Source organism: Acinonyx jubatus, chromosome E2, assembly GCF_027475565.1.
Source record: "Acinonyx jubatus isolate Ajub_Pintada_27869175 chromosome E2, VMU_Ajub_asm_v1.0, whole genome shotgun sequence".
NCBI classification, from domain to species: Eukaryota; Metazoa; Chordata; class Mammalia; order Carnivora; family Felidae; genus Acinonyx; species Acinonyx jubatus.
The window spans coordinates 36,409,122-36,431,311 of NC_069396.1; the positions used below are offsets into that span (position 1 = coordinate 36,409,122).

General features: G+C 35.1%; 1 protein-coding gene across 1 annotated transcript in view; it reads left to right on the forward strand.

Annotated features, from left to right (window-relative positions):
• Positions 1-22,190, forward strand: part of LOC106965986 (uncharacterized) — a 59,578-nt gene that overhangs the window by 14,219 nt on the left and 23,169 nt on the right. The window lies entirely within an intron of this gene.

Here is a 22,190-nt window from a genome sequence, read left to right on the forward strand (position 1 = left end):
TTGTAGTTTTCATTGTACAGGTTTTGCACATATTTTGTGAATTTATCCTTATGAATTCAACTTTTTGGGTGCTATTTTGAGTGGAATTGTTTGAAAATTTTTGTTTTATGTTTATTATTCACATATAGAAATACAATTGATTTTTTTCATTGTGGTAAAAAAGATTAAATTCACCCTTTAAACCATGTTAAAGGGTCTACTTTAGTAGTATTAATATATTTACAGTGTTGTGCAATCATCACCATTATCTAATTCCAGAACATTTTTATCACTCTGAAGTGAGACCTTGTTTCCATTAAGCAGTTACTCCCTATTCCACCCTGCTTCCAGCCCCTAGCAGCCACTAATTTGCTCTCTGTATCTATGGATTTGCTTCTTCTTGATATTTCTTATATAGATGAAATTGTATAATATATGCCCTTTGATATCTGATTCCGTTAATTAGGCATTTAGTTTGTCTGTATTCTAGCATATATCTGTACTTCGTTTCTTTTTATGGCCAAATAATATTCCATTGTATGGATATATCACATATTGTTATTTATTATTGATGGGCATTTCACTTGTTTCTACCTTATAGCTATTGTGAATAGGCTTCTGTGAACATTCACATACAAGTTTTTGTTTTAATATCTGTTTTTATTTCTTTTATTATATTCACAGGAGTGAAATTGCATGGTTATGTGGTGATTCTGTGTTTAACTTATTTAACTGCTTACCTGTTTTCCATAGCCATTGCTCTATTTTACATTCCTACCAACACTGTACATGGGTTCTAATTTTTCCACACCCTCAGCAACAGTGGTATTTTTGTTTTTAAAAAATTATTACAAAGAATGACACTGTGTAATTTTAAAGGGAACAATTCAACAAGAAAACACAACAGTTGTAAATTTTTATACACCCAACATAGAAACACTCAAATACTTAAAAGCAGTTAATAACAAACATAAAAGAACTAATTGATAGTAATACACTAATAGTAAGGGACTTCAGTCCCCACTTACATCAGTGGATAGATCATCCAAACAGAAAATCAGAAGGAAACAGTGGCTTTGAATGACACATTGGACCAGATGGATTTAACATTCAGAACATTCCATCCTACAACAACAGGACACATATTCTTGTCTTTCTCTTTCTTTCTTTCTTTCTTTCTTTCTTTCTTTCTTTCTTTCTTTCTTTCAAATTTTTAATTTTTATTTTTGAGAGACAGAGTGCAAAAGGGGGAGGGGCAGAGAGAGACACAGAATCTGAAGCAGGCTCCAGGTTCCAAGCTGTCAACACAGAGCCTGATGTGGGGCTCAAACTCATGAACTGTGAGATCATGACCTGAGCTAAAGTCAGATGCTTGCCCAACTGAGCCAGGTGCCCTGCCTGGATACATGTTCTTTTAAAGTGCACGTGGAATATTCTTCAGAACAGAACACCTATTAGGCCAAAAAACTGATCTCAACTTCAAAAATATCACATCTATCTTTCTTTGTTTCTTTCTTTCTTTCTTTCTTTCTTTCTTTCTTTCTTTCTTTCTTTCACTTAATTTATTTGGAGAGAGAGCACAAGTGAGAGAGGGAGGGAGAGGCAGAGAGAGGGAGAGAGAAAGAATTCCAAGCAGGCTGTGTTGACACAGTGCAGATCCCAGCATGGGGTTCAAACCCATAAACTGTGAGCTCATGACCTGAGCCAAAATCAAGAGTTGGTTGCTTAACTCAGCCACCCAAGGGCCCCACTATGTACCTTTTCTGACCACAACACTGTACAACTAGAAGTCATTCACAAGAAAAAAACCTGGAAAGAACACAAATTCATGGAGGTTAAATAACGTGCTACTAAACAATGAATGGGTCAAATGAGAAATCAAAGAGGAAATTAAAAAATATACGGAGACACTTGAACATGAGAACACGATGGTCCAAAATCTTTAGGATGCAGCAAAAGCTTTTCTGAGAGGGCAGTTTGTAGCAATACAGGCCTGTCTCAAAAAGCGAGAAAAAACTCAACCTAACCTTACATTAAAGAAGGAGTTAGAAATAGAAGAACAAACAAAACCCAAAACCAGTGGAAGGAAATAGTAAAGATTAGAGCAGAAAAAAAGAAAATAGAGCCAAATAAAAACCAGTAGAACATCATTAAACCAGTATCTTTGAAAACATCAACAAAATTGATAAACTTTTTTCTTTTTTTTCCGGAAAAAAAGAGGACTTAAATAAACAAGATCAGAAATAAAACAGAGAAATAACACCACAGAAATACAAAGGATTATAAGAGAACATTATGAAAAATTATATGCCAACAAATTAAACAATCTAGAAGAAATGGATAAACTCCTAGAAACATAAACTGCCAAAAATAGAAATGGGAAGAAATAGAAAATTTGAACAGACCCGCAACCAGCAAAGAAATGGAATCGGTAATCAAAAGTCTCCCAACAAACAAAAGTCCAGGACCAGATAGCTTCCCAGGGGAATTTCTACCAAACATTTAAAGAATAGTTAATACCTATTCTCAAACTGTTGTAAAAAATAGAGGAGGAAGGAAAGCTTCCATATTGAGTCTATGAGGCCACCGTTACCCTGACACCAAAACCAGACAAAGATGCTACAGAAAAAGAGAAGTATAGGCCAGTATCTCAACAAAATAGTAGTGAACCGAATCCATCAATACATTAAAGAAATCATTCACCATAATCAAGTGGGATTTATTCCTAGGATGCAAGTGTGGTTCAATCAATGTATAAGTCAAGCAATGTGATATATCACATCCATAAGAGAAAGGATAAAAACCATATGATTATTCTAATAGATGCAGAAAAAGCATTCAACAAAGTACAACACGTATTCATGATAGAAAGCCTCCACAAAGTAGGTCTAGAAGGAACATACCTCAACATATAAAGGCCATATATGAAAACCCCCCGGCCAACATCATATTCAGTGGGGAAAAACTGAAAGCTTTTCCCCTAAGGTCAGGAGCAAGACAAGAATGTCCACTCTCCCCACTTGTATTCAACATAGTTCTGGAAAAGATACCCAAATTGATAAGAGAAAAGTAAAACTTTTCCTATTTGTAGTTGACATGATACTATGTATAGAAAATGCTAAAGACTCTACCAAAAAAACTGCTAGAATACAAAATCAATATACGCTACAAATGAAGCATTCCTATATGCTACAAATGAAGCAACGTACAGTGAAATTAAGAAAACAGTCCTGAGTGTTGAGTCTGATAAGTTCTTTATAGATTTTGGATACTAACCCTTTATTCATTATGTCATTTGTAAATATCTTCTCCCATTCTGTCGGTTGCCTTTTAGTTTTGTTGATTGTTTCCTTTGCTGTGCAGAAGCTTTTTATCTCGATGAGGTCCCAATGGTTCATTTTTGCTTTTATTGTCCTTGCCTTTGTAGATGTGTCGAGTAAGAAGTTGCTGTGGCTGAGGTCAAAGAGGTTGTTGCTTGTTTTCTCCTCTAGGTTTTTAATGGTTTGCTGTCTTACATTTAGGTCTTTCATCCATTTTGAGTTTACTTTTGTGTATGGTGTAAGAAAGTGGTCCAGTTTTCCCAGCACCATTTGCTAAAGAGATTGTCTTTTTTTCCATTGGATACTTTTTCCTGCTTTGTCAAAGATTAGCTGGCCACACATTTTGGGGGTCCATTTCTGGGTTCTCCATTCTATTCCATTGGTCTATGTGTCTGTTTTTGTGCCAATAATTACAGCTTTGTAGTAGAGGCTAAAGTCTGGGATTGTTATGCCTCCAGCTTTGGTTTTCTTTTTCAACATTACTTTGGCTATTTGGGGTCTTTTGTGGTTCCATATAAATTTTAGGGCTGTTTGTTCTAGCTTTGAGAAGAATGTCGGTGCAATTTTGATTGGGATTGCATTGAATGTGTAGATTGCTTTGGGAAGTATTGACATTTTAATAATATTTGTTCTTCCAATCCATGAGCATGGAATGTTTTTCCATTTCTTTGTGTCTTCTTCAATTTCTTTGATAAGTTTTCTATATAGTTTTCAGCATACAGATCTTTTACCTCTTTAGTTAGGTTTATTCCTAGGTATTTTATGGTTTTTGGTACAGTTGTAAATGGGATTGGTTTCTTGATTTCCCTTTCTGTTGCTTCTTTATTGGTGTATAGAAATGGAACCGATTTCTGTACATTGATTTTGTATCCTGTGACTTTGCTGAATTCATGTATCAGTTCTAGCAGCTTTTTGGTGGAGTCTTTCAGGTTTTGTAGAGTATCATGTCTTCTGCAAAAATTGAAAGTTTGACTTCTTTGCCAATTTGGATGCCTTTTATTTCATTTTGTTGTCTGATTACTGAGGCTAGTACTTCCAATACTGTGTTAAACAACAGTGGTAAGAGTGGACATCCCTGTCGTGTTCCTGATCTCAGGGGGAAAGCTCTCAGTTTTTCTCCATTGAGGATATTAGCTGTGGGCTTTTCATATATGGCTTTTATGATGTTAAGGTATGTTCCTTCTATCCCAACTTTCTTGAGGGTTTTTAAGAAAGTATGCTGTATTTTGTCAAATGGTTTTTCTGCATCTATTGACAGGATCGTATCGTTCTTACCCTTCTATTAATGTGGGGTATCACATTGATTGATTTATGAATATTGAACCAGCCCTGCAGCCCAGGAATAAATCCCACTTGATCATGGTGAATAATTCTTTTAAAATACTGTTGAATTCGATTTGCTAGTATCTTGTTGAGAATTTTTGCTTTATGTTCATCATGGATATTGGCCTCTAATTCTCATTTTTAGTGGGGTCTCAGTCTGGTTTGGGAATCAAGGTAATGCTGACTTCATAGGATGAGTCCGGAAGCTGTCCTTCCATTTCTATTTTTTGGAACAGCTTGAGAAGGATAGGTATTAACTCTGCTTTAAATGTCTGGTAGAATTGCTCCGGGAAGCCATCTGGCCCAGGGCTGTTATATGTTGGGAGATTTTTTGATAACTAATTCCATTTCTTCACTGGTTATGGGTCTGTTCTAATTTTCTGTTTCTTCCTGTTTCAGTTTTGGTAGTGTGTGGGTATTTAGGAATTTTTCCATTTCTTCCTGGTTGTCCAGTTTGTTGGCATATAATTTTTCATAGTAGTCTCTAAGAATTGTTTGTATTTCTGTGGTGTTGGTTGTGATCTCTCCTCTTCCATTCGTGATTTTATCTATTTGGGTTCTCTTTTCTTTTTGAGAAGTCTGGCTAGGGGGTTATCAATTTTGTTTATTCTTTCTAAAAACCAGCTTTTAGATTCATTGATCTGTTCTATTGTGTTTTTTTTTTATTTGTATTTATTTCTGCTCTAATCTTTATTATTTCTCTTCTGCTGCTGGTTTTGGGGTTTCTTTGCTGTTCTGCTTCTTGTTCCTTTAGGTGTGCAGTTAGGTTTTCTATTTGGGATTTTTCTTGTTTCTTGAGATAGGCCTGGATTGGAATGTATTTTCCCCTTAGGACTGCCTTTGCTGCATCCCAGACGGTTTGGACTGTCGTGTTTTGATTTTAATTTGCTTCCATATATTTTTAAATTTCTTTAATTGACAGGTTGACTTACTCATTCTTCAGTAGAATGTTCTTTAACCTCCATGCATTTGGAGGCTTTCCAAATATTTTCTTGTGGTTGATTTCAAGTTTCATAGTATTGTGATCTGGAAATATGCATGGTATGATCTCAATTCTTTTGTATTTATTGAGGGCTGTTTTGTGACAGTATGTGATCTATCTTGGAGAATGTTCCATGTGCACTCAAGAAGAATGTGTATTCTCCTGCTTTTGGATGAAAAGTTCTAAATATCTGTCAAGTCTATCTGGTCTGGTGTATCATTCAAGTCCATTGTTTATTGATTTTCTGCCTAGATCATCTGTCCATTGCTATAAGTGAAGTATTAAAGTCCTCTGCAATTACCATATTTTTACCAATAAGATTGTTTGTGATTAATTGAGTTACATATTTGGGTGCTTAAAAGTTGGGGTCATAAACATTTATATTTGTTAGCTCTTCTTGATGGCTAGACCCTGTAATTACGATATAATGTCCTTCTTCATCTCTTGTTACAGCCTTTAGTTAAAATCTAGTTTGTCTAATATAGGTATGGCTACTCCAGCTTTGTTTTAACTCCCTGTAGCATAATAGATGGTTCTCCATCCTCTCACTTTCAATCTGAAGGTGTTCTCAGGTCTAAAATGAGTCTCTTGTATGGGGGCCTGGGTGGCTCGGTTGGCTAAGCATCCGACTCTTGGTTTCGGCTCAGGTCATGATCTCATGGTTTTGTGGGTTCTAGCCCCATGTCTGGCTCCTCCTCACTGACAGTGCAGAGCCTGCTTGGGATTCTTTGTCTCCTCTCTCTGCCCTTTCCCCCACTCACAATGTTTCTGTCCTTCTCAAAATAAATAAACTTAAAAAAAATTTTTTTGATGAGTCTCTTGTAGACAGCATACAGATAGATCTTGCTTTTTATCCATTCTGATACTCTGTGTCTTTTGTTTGGGGCATTTAGTCCATTTACATTCAGAGCTATTATTGAAAGATATGGATTTAGTGTCATTGTGTTATCTGTAGGTTTCATGCTTGTGGTGATGTCTCTGGTCCTTTGTAGTGTTTGTAGCGTTCCACTCACAGAGTCCCCCTTAGGATCTCTTGCAGAGATGGGTTAGTGGTCATGAACTCCATCAGTTTTTGTTTGTCTGGGAAAGCCTTTTTCTCTCCTTCTATTCTGAATGACAGCTTTGCTGGATGAAGGATTCCTGGCTGCATATTCTTCCTATTCAGCACATTGAATATTTCCTGCCACTCCCTTCTGGCCTGCCAAGTTTCAGTGGATAGGTCTGCTACTACCCTTATGTGTCAACCCTTGTAGGTTAAGGCCTGTTTGTCCATAGCTGCTTTCAGAATTTTCTCTTTATCTTTGTATTTTGCCTGTTTCACTATGATATGCCATGGAGAAGACCTATTCTTGTTAAATTTGAAGGAAGTTCTCTCTGCCTCCTGGATTTGGATGTCTGCCTCCTTCCCCAGATTAGTGAAGTTCTCTGCTATAAATTGTTCAAGTAAACCTTCTGCCTGTCTCTCTTTTCTTCTGGAACTCCTATGATATTTGATACTACTACGTTTTATTGAATCACTTAGTTTTCTAATTCTTCCCTCATGGTCTAGTATTTTCTTATCTCTCTCTTTCTCAGCTTCATCATTTTCCATAATTTTATCTTGTTTCACTTATTCTCCCCTCTGCTTCCTCCATCCTTGATGTCACTGCATCTAGTTCATTTTGTACGTCATTTGCAGCATTTCTTTTTTTTTTTTTAATTTTTTTTTAACGTTTTATTTTTGAGACAGAGAGAGACAGAGCATGAACGGGGGAGGGGCAGAGAGAGAGGGAGACATAGAATCGGAAGCAGGCTCCAGGCTCTGAGCCATCAGCCCAGAGCCCGACGCGGGGCTCGAACTCACGGACCGCAAGATTGTGACCTGAGCTGAAGTCGGACGTTTAACCGACTGAGCCACCCAGGCGCCCCATTTGCAGCATTTCTTAATTTGTCATGACTATTTCTTATCCTTGATCTCTGCAGCAGTAGATTCTCTGCTGTCTTCTATGCTTTTTTCAAGCCCAGCTATTAATTTTATGACTATTATTCTAAATTCTTGGTCAGATATATTGTTTATATTTGTTTTGAGCAATTCTCTTGCAAGGGAAATAAAAGTAAAAATAAACTTTTGGGACCTAATCAAGATAAAAAGCTCCTGCACTGCAAAGGAAACAACAAAACTAAAAGGCAGCCAACAGAATGGGAGAAGATATTTACAAATGACATAATGAATAAAGGGTTAGTATCCAAAATCTATAAAGAACTTACCAAACTCAACAGCTGAAAAACAATTCAGTGAAGAAATGGGCAGAAGACAGGAACAGACACTTTTCCAAAGAAGACATCCAGATAGCCAACAGACACATGAAGCGATGCTCAACATCACTCATCATCAGGGAAATACAGATCAAAGCCACACTGAGATACCACCTCATACCAGTCAGAGTGGCTAAAATTAACAACTCAGGAAACAACATGTTGGCAAGGTTGTGGAGAATCGGGAACCCTCCTGCACTGTTGGTGGGAATGCAAACTGGTGCAGCTGCTCTAGAAAACAGTGTGAAGGTTCCTCAAATAATTAAAAGTAGAACTATCCTATGACTCAGCAATAGCACTGCTAGGAATTTATCCAAAGGATACAGGAATGCTGATTCATAGGGGCACTTGTACACCAATGTTTATAAATTGCTTTCAACAATAGCCAAATCATGGGAAGAACCCAAATGTCCATCAACACATGAATGGATAAAGAAGATATGGTTTATATATACAATGGAATTCTTCTTGGCAATGAGAAAGAATGAAATCCTTCCATTTGCAACAATGTGGATAGAACTGGAGGGTATTATGCTAAGTGAAATAAGTCAGTTACAGAAAGACATACCATATATTTTCACTCATGTGGAACTTGAGAAGCTTAACAAGACCATGGGGGAAGGGGAAAAAATAGTTTCAAACAGAGGGAGGCAAACCATAATAGACCCTGAAATACAGAGAAGAAACTGAGGGTTGATGGGAGGGTGGGAGAGAGGGGAAAAGGGGGGATGGGCATTGAGGAGGGCATGTTTTGGGATGAGCCCTGGCTATTGTATGTAAGCGATGAAACATAGAAATCTACCCCTGAAACCAAAAGCACACTCTACACAGTATGTTAGCTAACTTGACAATAAAGCATTTAAGAAAATTATACTTCAGTAACAAATGTTTGAAATCAGAAGTGGTTATTTTTTTTCTAAGATGCATTACTACTAAAGTAATGCGCATTTTCATCCTGTGTGAAACAGCTGGACCATTATGAGATCACATTAGCACTAATTGATTTTTTTATGCAGTTTTTGCTAACCCAGCTTCATTGGACTCAAAAGGAGTTTTGAAATCCATAATAAAGGCTGTTTTGTAATCTTATCATGATTCTCTTGAATCAGGTTACTGCTGATTTCTCTGTAACAATATTTTCTTGAAACTCTCAGTAAAGTCAATATTTTTTTAAAAATAGTCCTGGAACAATAGTATTTTATGTTTTATTTGCTATAATATTATCATGCTTATGTTAATATGTATATATATATATGATGTATATCATACTGTTAATAATTTCTTCTGAGGAGCTTCAATTTTTTATAATGTCTGTATTTGAGTCTATTATAATAATCTCATGTGTTTCAAAAAAATAAACAGTCCCATTTACAATGGCCCAAGACAACAAAATACCTAGAATAAATTTAAGGAGGTAAAAGACCTGTACTCTGAGAACTGTAAAATAATTTATGAAAGAAATTGTAGATGACACAAATAAATGGAAAGATATTCCATGCTCATGAACTGGAGGAACCAATATTATAAAAATGTTTACCCTACCCAAAACAATCTACAGATTTAATGCAATCCTTATCAAAATACCACCATCATTCCCTATCAGAATACCAACAGCATTTTTCACAGAACTAGAACAAATAATCCTAAAATTTATATGGAACCACAAAAGACCCCAATAGCCAAAGCAATCTTGAAGAAGAATGAAACTGGAGGTTTCACAATACCAGATTTCAAGATATACTACAAAGAATAGAGAGCCCAGAAACAAAGCCACAAATATATGATCAATTAATGTTTGATGAAGGAGGCAAGAATGTACAATGGGAGAGACCATCTTTTCAGCATATGGTGTTGGGAAGACTGGACCACTCTCTTATGCCATAAACAGAAATAAACTAATAACAGATTAAAGATATAAATGTGGTTCCTGAAACCATAAAAACCCTAGAAGGGAGTACAGGCAGTAATGTCTCTAACATTGATCATAGCAACATTTTTCTAGATATGTCTCCTGAGTCAAGGGAAACAAAAGCAAAAATAAACTATTGGGACTACATTAAAATAAAAAACTTCTGTACAGTAAAGGAAACAGTCAGCAAAACTACAAGACAACTTACTGAATGGCAGAAGATATTTGCAAATGATATAGCTGATATAGGGTTAGTATGCAAAATATATAAAGAACTGATACAACTCAACACCCAAAAAGCAAATAATCAATTAAAAAGTGGGCAGAAGACATTAACAGACATTTCCCCAAAGAGGAAACCCAGATGGCCATCATACACATAAAAAGATACTCAGTGTCTCTTATCATCAGAGAAATGCAAATCAAAACTACAGTGAGATATCACCTCACACCTGTCAGAATGGCTAAAATAAAAAAACTTAAGAAACAAGTGTTGGTGAGGATATGGAGAAAAAGGAACCCTCTTGCACTGTTGGTTGGAGTGCAAATTGGTGCAGCCACTGTGGAAAACAACATGGAGGTTCCTCACAAAGTTAAAAATAGAACTACTCTAGGATCTACCAATTGCACTACCAGATATTTACTCAAAGAATATGAAAACACTAATTAGAAAAGTTATATACACCTCTATATTATATTTACAATAGCCAAGATCTGGAAGCAGCTCAAGTGCTTATCAGCAGATGAATAAAGAAGTGATGTATACACGTACATACATACATACATACACACACACAGAATATTATTCAGTCATAAAAAAGAATGAAATCTAGCTGTTTGCAACAACATGGAGCTAGAGAGTATAATGCTAAATGAAATAAGTCAGAGTAAGACAAATATTGTATGATTTCATTCATGTGGGATTTAAGAAACAACAAAGAAAAGAGAAAAAAAACAGACTCTTCAACTATAAAGAACAAAGTGATGGTTGCCAGAGGGGAGGTAGTTGAAGAGATGGGTGAAATAGGTGAAGGGGATTAAGGGTACACTTGTGGTGGACACTGAGTAATGTATAGGAATGTTGAATCACTGTATTATACATCTGGAACTAGTATAACACTGTAAAAAGTAAAAATAAAAATTATAGTCATCCTAGTGTGTGAAAATAGTGTGTGAAATAGGATATCATTTTGGCTTTGATTTGCATTTTCATAACAAATAAGGACATTGAACATCTTTCCATGTGCTTGTTGGCCATTTATGTATCTTGTTAGAGAGACATCTATTCAAGTTTGTTGTCCATTTTTAAATTGGCTTGTTAATTGGGTTTTTCTTTTTGTTGTTGTAAGAGTGTTTGTATATTCTGGATATAGATGCTTTTCAGATATATGATTTACAAATATTTGCAAAAACTATGGATTGTCTTTTACTTTCTTATAGTGTTCTTTGATGCACAAACATTTTGTATTTTGATGAATGCCTATTTTTTCTTTTGTTGCTTGTGCTTTTGGTGTCATAACGAAGAAACCTTCACCAAACCCAGGGTCATGAAGATTTACTTCGTTTATCGTCTGAGGGGTTTATTATTTTAGTTATGTTTACTTCCAATATTCATTTTGAATTAATTTTTGTATGTAGTGTGAGGTAAGGGTTTAGCTTCATTCTTTTGTTTGCGGATATCCAGCTGTTCAAACTCCCATTTGTTGAAGACTATTTTTTCCTCATTGAATGGCCTTGACACTGTTGTCGAAAATCAAGCTACCATAGACATATGGGTTTATTTCTGGATTGTCACTTCTGTTCTGTTAATCTATATGTCTGTTCTTGTTCTTATGCCAGTACTACAGTGTGTGTCTGTCTGTGTGTAATTGATTCACAGGATTTTTGAAAAGACTTTTAAACAAATAACATGATACTAGTTTTAGGTGTATGTATCAAATCACATAATTATTTGATATTTGTACATATTGCAAAAATACCACCACTGTGGTTTTAGGTTCATAGCAAAATTGAGAGGAAGGTACAGGAATTTCCCATATGCCTTCTGCCCCCACATATGCATAGCCTCTCCATTGTCAACATCTCCCATCAGAGTGGTAGATTTGTAACAACTGATAAACTTCTGTTATCATACCATTATCACCCAAAGTTTGTATTTTACATTATGGCTTACTTTTTGGTGTTGGACATTCTTTGGGTTTGGACAAATGTGTAATGACATTATCCACCATTACAGTATCTTATGGGATGTTTTTACTGCCTTTTGCTTCATGTATTCTTTCCTCCATCCCTGAATCCCTGTCAACCACTGATCTTTTTACTGTCTCTGTAGTTTTGCCTTTTTCAGAATGTCATATAGTTGGACTCATACAGTGTATAGCCTTTTTCAGATTGGTTTCTTTTACTTAATAATATGCACTGAAGGTTTCGGCATGTCTTTTCATGGGTTGATACCTCATTTCTTTTAAGTGCAGAGTAATACTCCATTATCTGAAAGTACCACAGTTTAACCATTCACTTAGTGAGGGACATTTTGGTTGCTTGCAAGTTTTGGCAATTATGAATAATTAAGCTGCTGTAAATGTGTGCAGGTTTTGTGTGCATATAAGTTTTTAATTCTTTGAGTTAAATACCAAGAAATATGATTGCTGGATAGTATGGTAAGAGTATGTTTAGTTTTGTAAGAAACTGCCAAACTGTCTTCCATAGTGGCTGTAGCATTTTTCGTTCCCACTAGCAATGAATGAAAATTCCTATTGCTCTACATTCTTGTTAGCATTTGATGTCCAGAGTTTAGGTTGTTTTAGTTAGCATTTCCCTGATAACATAAGATGTGGAGCATCTTTTCATATGCTTATATGCCATCTGTATATGCTTTAGTCAGGTGTCTTTTAAGGTCTTCGGCCCATTTTTAAAATCAGCCTGGTTCCCCCCGCCCCCCTTTTGCTGAGTTTTAAGAATTGTATGTATACTTTAAGTAGCACTCCTTTATGAGATATGTGTCTTGCAAATATTTTCTCCCAGTCTGTGACTGGTCTTTTTATTTGCTTGACAGTGTTTTTTGCAGAGCAGAAAAATTTAATTTTAATGATGTCTAGCTTATCAGTTCTTTCATGATTGTGCCTTTGGTGTCTTATCTAATGTTTATTTATTTTGAGAGAGAGAGAGAGAGAGGAGGGGGGAGGGAGAGAGGGAGAGAGAAGGTGAGCACAAGGGCATGAGTGGGGAAGGGGCAGAGAAAGGAAGAGAGAATCCCAAGCAGGCTCCATGTTGACTGTGCGGGGCTTGATCTGAAGAACTGTGAGATCATGACCTGAGCCAAAATCAAGACTTGGACGCCCAAACAACTGAGCCACCCAGGTGCCCTTCGTGTCATATCTAAAAAGTCATCACCAGTGGAAGTCATCTAGATTGTCTCATATGTTATCTTTTAGGAGTTTTATAGTTTTGTGTTTTACATTTAGGTCTGTGATCCATTTTGAGTTAATTTTTTATTTTGTGAAGAATGTAAAGTCTGTGTTTAGATTTTTAGGTTTGTTGTTTTTGTTTGTTTGTTTTGCTCTGGATGTCTAGTTCTGGCACCATTTGTTGAAAAGATTATCTTTGCTCCATTGTATTGCTTTTGCTTTCTTTTTGGTCAAGGATCACTTGACTAATTTATGTGTGTCTATTTTTGAGCTCTCTATTCTGTTTCATTGATTTATTTGTCTGTTCTTTCACCAATACTACACTGTTGTAATTACTGTATCTTTATAGTCAGTCTTGAAGTTGGGTAGTGTCAGTCCTTGTTCTTAACATTGTGTTGGTTATTCTGGGTCTTTTGCCTCTATATAAAGTTTAGAATCAGTTTATCAATATTCACAAAATAACTTGCTGGGAATTTGATTGGGATTGTATTGAATCTTTAGGGAAAAAATGGTATCTTGACACATTGAGTTTTCTTATCCATGAACATGAAATATCCATATATTTAGTTCTTTGATTTTTTTTTTATTAGAGTTTCATAGTTTTCCTCATAGTTTCTTCATATGGACTTTGTACATACATACTTTGTAGTATGAATACTTTGTAGTATGTAGACTGAAGTCTTTCATTTTTTTGGCATGCTAATGTAAAGGTATTATGTTTTTAATATTAAATTCCAGTTCATTGTTGGTATATGGAAAAGTGATGGACTTTTTAATATTATCCTTGTATGCTATAACCTTGTAATAGTAGCTTATTTCACTGAAGAGATTTGTGGTCAATTCTTTTGTATTTCTACGTAGACATGTCATTTGAAAACAGAGTTTTATTTTTATTTTTTCCTTCTGAATCAGTATACCTTTTATTTTCTTTTCTTGTCTTATTGCATTACTAGGACTTCCAATTTGATGTTGAAAAGGAGTGGTGAGACGGGACCTTCTTGCCTTGTTCCTGACCTTATTGGGAGAGCTTCTAGTTACCTGTAGTACTTTTTGTTTGTTTTTTGTTTGTTTGGTAGATAGTGTTTATTAAGTGGAGGATTCCCTTGTATTCCTAGCTTATGGAAAGTTTTTATCATGAATGGGAGTTGGGTTTGCTCAATTGCTTTTTCTTTATCTACTGATATGATCATGTGATTTTTCTTTAGGTTGTTGATGTGGTAAATTACATTAATTAATTCTTAAGTGTTGAACTAGCTTTGTATACCTCAGATAAATCCCACTTGGCTGTGGTATATAGTTTTTTTTTTTAATACATTGTTGGATTTGATTTGTTAATACTTTGTTGAGAATTTTTACATCTGTGTTCATGAGATATATTGGTTTGTAGTTTTCTTGTCCGTAGTTTTCAGTCTTCGTCTGGTTTTGATATTAGAGTGATGCTGGCCTCATAGAATGACTTAGGATGTAATTTCTCTGCTTCTATCTTCTGAAAGAGATTACAGAGAATTAGTATAATTTCTTTCTTAAATGTTTGGTAGAATTTACCAGTGAACCTCTTTGTGCTTGGTGCTATTTTTGAAAGTTATTATTTATTGATTCAATTTTTTTTTTTAGTAGATATAGGCCTGTTCAGATTGTCTATTTTTTTGTGTGTGAGTTTTGACAGATTGTGTCTTTCAAGGAGTTTCATTTCCTTGAAATTGCCATTTCACCTAGGTTATCAAATTTGTGGGCGTAGAGCTATACATAGGTATTCCTTTATTATCCTTGTAACATCCATGGTAATGTCCATCCATAGTGATGTTCCCTCTTTCACTTCTGACTTTAGTCATTTGTGTCCTCCCTTTTTCTTAGTTAGCCTGGTTACAGACTTAATGTCTTTTTCAAAGAACCAGCTCTGGTTTTATTGATATTTTCTGTTGGTTTCCTGTTTCAGTTTCACTGATTCCTGCTCTGATGTTTGTCTTTTTTTGCTTGCTTAACTTTTTCTTTTTTTACTATTTTCCTCTGGAGAAGCTTATTGATTTCAGATGTCTTTTCTAATATATGCATTCAATGCTGTAAGTTTCCCTGTGAGCACTGATTTTGCTGCATCACACAAATTTTGATGTTTTTATTTTCATTTAGTTCAAAATATTTAAAATTTCTCTTGAGATTTCTTTTTTGACCTATATGTTATTTCAAATTGTGTGGTTTAATTCCCATGTATTTTGTGATTTTCTAGTTACCATTCCGTTATTGATTTCTAATCTAATTCCATTGTAGTCTGACAGACATTGTATGCTTTCTATTCACTTAAACTTGTTAAAGTGTGTTTTATGGCCTAGAATGTGATATATCTTGGTGATTGTTCTATGTGAACTTTGGAAGAAAAGTATTCTTCTGTTGTTGTATGAAGTAATGTACAGCTGTTATGGTCTGAATGTTTGTGTTGTCCTGAATTCATATGTTGAAATCCTAACCTCCAAAGGTGATGAAATCTTGATACCAATACCCTGATACCCAAAGGTATTAGTAGGTGGAGCCTCTGGGAGATGAATAGGTTGTGAGAGTGGAACCCTCATGAATGGAATTCATATTCTCATAAAGGAGATCCCATAGAACTCCCCATACCTTCTGCTATATGAAGACATACTGAGGAGTCTGCTATGAGCTAGGGAGTGGGTTCTCATAAAAATGTGACCATGCTGTTACCTTGATCTTAGACTTCCTAGCCTCCAGGCATGTGAGGAATACATTTCTGTCATTTTTAAGGTACCCAGTGTGTGATATTTTGTTATAGCAGCTCAAGTGGACTAAGACAGATGTCCATTATGTCCAGTTGGTTGAAGGCATTATTGAGTCAACTGTGTGTCCTTCCTAATTTTCTGCCTGTGGGAGGGCAAAAAATCCCATTTTTGTTGGAGGGGTAGTGAAATCTTCAACTGTAATAGTGGATTTGTCAGTTTTTGCCTATGTAGATGGATGCTCTGTTGTTAGGCACATAACACATTATGGATTGTTACGTCTTGTTGGAAAGTTTACTTCTTTATCATTATGTAATCCTCTTCTTTATCCCTGATAACTATACTTGCTCTGAAGTCTGCTCTATCTGAAATTAATATAGCTACTCCTGCTTTTCTTTTGTTAGTGTGATTAATTTTTCTCTATCCATTTACTTGTAAATCTATGTATTTTTATGTTTAGAAGGGGTTTCTTGTAGACAGTGTATTTTGGTATTTTGGTTTGTCTACTTGGTAGACAGTGGGTTTTGGTTTTTCATCCACTTCAGTTTGTCTGTTAATTGGTAGATTGAGACCATTGATGTTCAAAGTGATTATTGTTAGAGTTTGGTTAATATATACATTATTTGTTATTGTTTTCTCCTTTTATTGCTTTTATTCTTTGTTTCTATTTTTGCCTTACACTTTTTGTGTGTGTGGTTTTTATTGAACATTATATAAAATTTCATTTCTCTCTTTAAGCATATCACTTACGCTTTTTGATTGATTGCCTCATAGTTTGAAATCAGCATTTACAACTAATCCAAGTCCACTTTCAAATAATACTCTGCTGTTTCATGAGTAGTGTGATTGCCTTATCATAACAAAATAACAGTGATTCTTCTAACCTTTGTATTATTGCTATCTATGGTTCATGAGTATATATGTATATATTTATACATATGTATCATATGTGTTTATGTCTACATATACATATAATCATACCCACACATATATACAGAATAAATATAAGCATATGCAATTGCATATATTGTTATAATTGTTATTCTGAAGAGACTGTTAGATTAGGAAATATAAGTTTCATACTTATATTTATAGTTCTATGATGTATACTTCTATGCATCTCATTTATACCTCTATGATGCTCTTGTTTTCTTTATATATAGTACATCCAAGTTTCTGATCCTATTATTTTCCTTTTCTCTAAAGAATTTCATTTAACATTTCATGCAGGACAGGTCTACTGGCAACAAATTGCCTTAAGTTTTGTTTGCCTGTGGAAAGTATTTCTCCTTCACTTTTGAAGGATAAAATCCTTAGTTTGAAGGCATATTTCTATTTGAATGTATTATACTTAAGAACATTTAGAACCATTATTTATAGGAATGCTACAAACAAGAAAGAGCTATAAAATTTCAGTTTCTTTATAACATTCTCCATGGAGGACTGTATTTCAGAGACATCTGAATCAGTCTTGAGAGGTGATAATTAGTTCAGTTGCAAAAATGTCACAATAGACATTTTCATTAAGTAATGGAAATCAAGCTATTAATTGAATGTGAATTTGTGTCTCATTTAACTAGAATAGTCTTTGCTAGTTCTGAATGTGGGCATATATGATATTCTTGGTAATCTATTTTAAGTAAATGAATTAATATCTTTGAACTTGTAAAATAAGGACTTGGGGGTGGCGCCTGGGTGGCTCAGTTGGTTAAGCATCTGACTCTTTGTTTCAGCTCAGGTCATGATTTCCCAGTTTGTGAGTTCAAGCCCTGTGTTGGGCTCTGTGCTGTTAGTGCGAAGCCTGCTCAGGATTCTCTCTCTCTCCCTCTTTCTCTGGCCCTCCTCTTGCTCATGCTCTCTCTCTCAAAATAAATAAATGAACTTTAAAAGTGAAAAAAAAAAGGACTTGGATATATTAAGAGTACAGTTGTATCTTATAAATCAGTTACTAAAGTTCTTTCTCTTTAATAGAAGCTGGAGATCTGCTTTCTCAGTATTTTTGCTGAAGAGAAAGATCTCTACCAGAATTTGTTAGGTTAGTTTTTTTTTTCTTTTTTTACTTATGCACTTTATTTTTGTAATTTATTTTTTATGAAGTTTTTATTTTAATTCCAGTATAGTTAGCATATACATATATTAGTTTCAGGTGTATAATATAGTGACTCGATAATTCTATACATAGTGCTCATCACAATAAGTGTACTCTTTAGTATCCATCACCTATTTCACCCATCCCCTCACTCACCTCCCCCTTGGCAACCATCAGTTTGTTCTCTATAGTTAAGAGTCTGTTTCTTGGTTTGTTTCTCTCTTTCTTTTTTTCCTTTGTTTTGTTTCTTAAATTCCACACGAGTGAAATTATATGGTACTTGTCTTTCTCTGACTGCTCATTTCGCTTAGCATTTTATACTGTCTAGTTCTGTCCACATCATTGCAAATGCCAAAATTTCTTTCTTTTTTATGGCAGAAAAATATTCTGTAACACACACACACACAATACTCCAGTACTTGATCCGTTTATCAGTTGATGGACACTGGGACTGTCTCCATACTTTGGCTATTGTAGATAATGCTGCTATAAACAGTGGGATGCATGTATCCCTTTGAGTAAATATTTTTGTATTGTTTGGTTAAATACCTAGCAGTGCAATTACTGGATTGTAGGGAAGTTCTATTTTTAACTTTTTGAGGAACCTCCATACTGTTTTCCAGAGTTGACTGTACTAATTTCCATTCCCACCAACAGTGCAAGAAGATTCCCCTTTCTCCGCATTCTCACCAACACCTGTTGTTTCTTGTGTTGTTGATTTTAGCCATTCTGACAGGTTGTGAAGTGATATTTCATTGCAGCTTTGATCTGTATTTCCTTGATGTTGAGCATCTTTTCATATGTGTCTGTTGGCCATCTGTATGTCTTTGGAAAAATGTGTATTCATGTCATCTGCCCATTTTTCATTGGATTTTTCATTTTTGGAGTGTTGAATTTTATGAGTTCTTTATATATTTTGGGTATATATTTTGGATATGTATATTATGAAAAGTTATATGACAACAAATTGGATAACCTAGAAGAAATGGATAAATTTCTAAAAACATAATTTCCCAAAATGGAATCAGGAAGAAATAGAAAATTTGAATAGACTTGTTACCAGTAATGAAATAGAATTAGTAATCAAAAAACTCCCAAGAAACAAAAGTCCAAGACCTTCTTCACCTTGACAGATGAATTCTACCAAGCATTTAAAGCAGAGTTAATACCTATTATTCTCAAACTATTCCAAAATATAGAAGAGAAAGGAAAACTCCCAGATTCATTCTGTGGTTCCTGATACAAAAATCTGACAAAGATACTACAAGAAAAGAGAACTACAGGTTGATATCTCTGATGAACAGATATAAACGTCCTCAACAAAATATTAGTGAATCTAATCCAACAATACATTAAAGAAATCATTCACCATGATCAAATAGGATTTATTCCTGGGATGCAAGGGTGGTTCAATATTTGTAAGTCAATCAGTGTGATACATTACATCCATAAGAGACAGGATAAAAACCAAATAATTATTTCAATAGATGCAGAAAAAGCATTTGACAAAGTACAACATCCATTCATGATAAAAACCTACAAAGTAGGTCTAGAGGAAACATACTTCAACATAACAAAAGCCTTATATGAAAAACCCTCAGTGAACGTCATACTCAATGGGGAAAAACTGAGAGCTTTTCCCTTAAGGTCAGGAGCAAGACAAGAATGTCCACTTTCGCCACTTTTATACGAGAAAGTACTGGAAGATCTAGCTACAGCAATTAGACGGCTTAATTAATTTTAAATAATTTAATTGGACAAAATGTATATGTTCTAGTGTATGAGACATCTTGAAAATACATGAGTATAAAGCACTACTAGTAAGCTTTATTCAAGAAAAACAGAATAGACCTTTTTAAAAAATGTTTATTTATTTTTGAGAGAGAGTGTGCAAGCATGAGCGGGGGAGGGATAGAGAGAGAGACAGAATTTGAAGCAGACTCTGCTGCTCTGCGCTGTTAGCGCAAAACCCAGTGTGGGGCTCGAACCTATGAATCGTGAAATCATGACCTGGGCTGAAGTCCTGCCCTCAACTGACTGAGCCATCCAGGTGCCTCGAGAATGGACATTTTTACATATTGAATTATAGTTTTCTGAATGTACTTCTTTTAAAAAAATTTTTTTTCATGTTTATTTTTGAGAGAGAGACAGAATGTGAGCAGAAGAGGGGTAGAGAGAGAGGGAGACACAGAATCCGAAGCAGGCTCCAGACTCTGAGCTGTCAGCACAGAGCCCGATGCAGGGCTCCAACTCATGAGCGGTGAGATCGTGACCTGAGCCAGAGTCAGCTACTTAACCGACTGAGCCACCCGGGCTCCCCTGATTGTATTTATTCTTGTTTGTACTGTTTTGTTGAAAATCTTTTCTGGTTTTTGGTGAATAATTCTCGATTAAAGGATTGTCATTAGTGAAACTATTTGGGAGCAATATTTTTCTTTTCTTTTCAAATTTTTATTTAAATTCTAGTTGGTTAACATATAGTGCAATATTGCTTTCAGGAGTAGAATTCAGTGATTCATCACTTACATTCAACACCGAGTGCTCATCATGTGAGCAATATCTTTAAAAGTTGTTTTTCAAAAAAAAAGTTATAGAGAGGGAGGGAGGAAAACCATAAGAGACTCTTAAATACAGAGAACAAACTGAGGGTTGATGGGGGGTGGAGGAGAGGGGAAAATGGGTGATGGGCATTGAGGAGGGCACTTGTTGGGATGAGCACTGGGTGTTGTATGGAAGCCAATTTGACAAATTATATTTAATAAATAATAAAAAATAAAAGTTTTTCTTTTTTGCAGGGGTTTAAATATTGAAATATGAAATGTTTGAATAAAACCACAGTGGATTGTATCAAATTGATATCCTGTTTGTGATATCAATATATGTATATATTATATATATATATCAACATATAATATCTATGCATATGTACGTATACATATTTACACATGTATATTATGTATACATATACATAATAGTTTTGCAAAGTGTTACTATTGGAGGAAACTAGGCAAGTGGATAAGGGTTTCTTGATAGTATTTCTTGTAATTGCATCTGATCTTACAATTTCCTTAAATAAAAAGTAAACAAAAAAGCAAAAAAGCCAAAAAATGATATGATGAAAGACTTCTATTTTTTTGCCAAGATGGAGTAACAGAGACCAGATTTTTTCTCCTAACTGTAACATCCATAAAAAACAGATCAAACGTTTGAAATAATGGATTTCAGGACATTGGACATCAGGTAATGAAGGATAGTGACTCACACAATTGAGAAACAAATTAGATGAGCCATGTAATTGCCCTGACTTACTGCCCTAAGAGAATTTCTGGCTGTGGCACAGGGAAAAATACTTCAGGAGTAGCACCACAGACTCAGTTGAGGAGACAGCCAAAAGTCCAGAGAGACCTAAGAAACAAAAGGTTGAAACATATCCACAGTTTAACCCAATTAGAAGTTCAAAATTTGCTATTAGATTTTGTGCAATGAAAAGATGAAAGGGCTGATTTCTTTGTGTGTCTGTACAGCATAGGTTCTGGGTTAACTTTAACATCTGCTGAAGGGTATGAGTGGTAAACCTTTTTAGCCTAAGTTGATACTGGGGCTCAAATTACAGTTATACCTGGGATCCTACTAAATTTAAACAAAGTATCCCTATAGTTTTAAAGGAGTTACAAAATATAGAGAATAAATAGTTATGTCTCATCTTAACTGTCAAAACTATTGCTGCCTAAATTCCCTATAGTCATAATGTATATTGCCATAAAATATCTCAGAGTGGGCACGGATGCTCAGACCCATCAAGTAATACATTAAAATTAGTCTGTTGGAGTGTCTGGGTGGCTCAGTCAGTTAAGCGTCCAACTTTGGCTCAGGTCATGATCTTGCAGTTTGTGAGTTCGAGCACTGCGTTGGGGTCTCTGCTGTCAGCACAGAGCCCTCTCTCTCTCTGCCTCTCACCTGCTCATACTTGCTCTCTCTCAAAAATAAATAAACATTCAAAAATTATAAAATTAGTCTGTGGCACTTATAATTAGCTTTACCAAGTGGGGCTCTGTGACCCCCATTAAAATAGTTAATATTGGCCCAATATAAATTAAAACAGGGACTTGATGGATTGAAGGTACACAAGACTTGTTTAAAGAACAGTGTTTATCTTCACT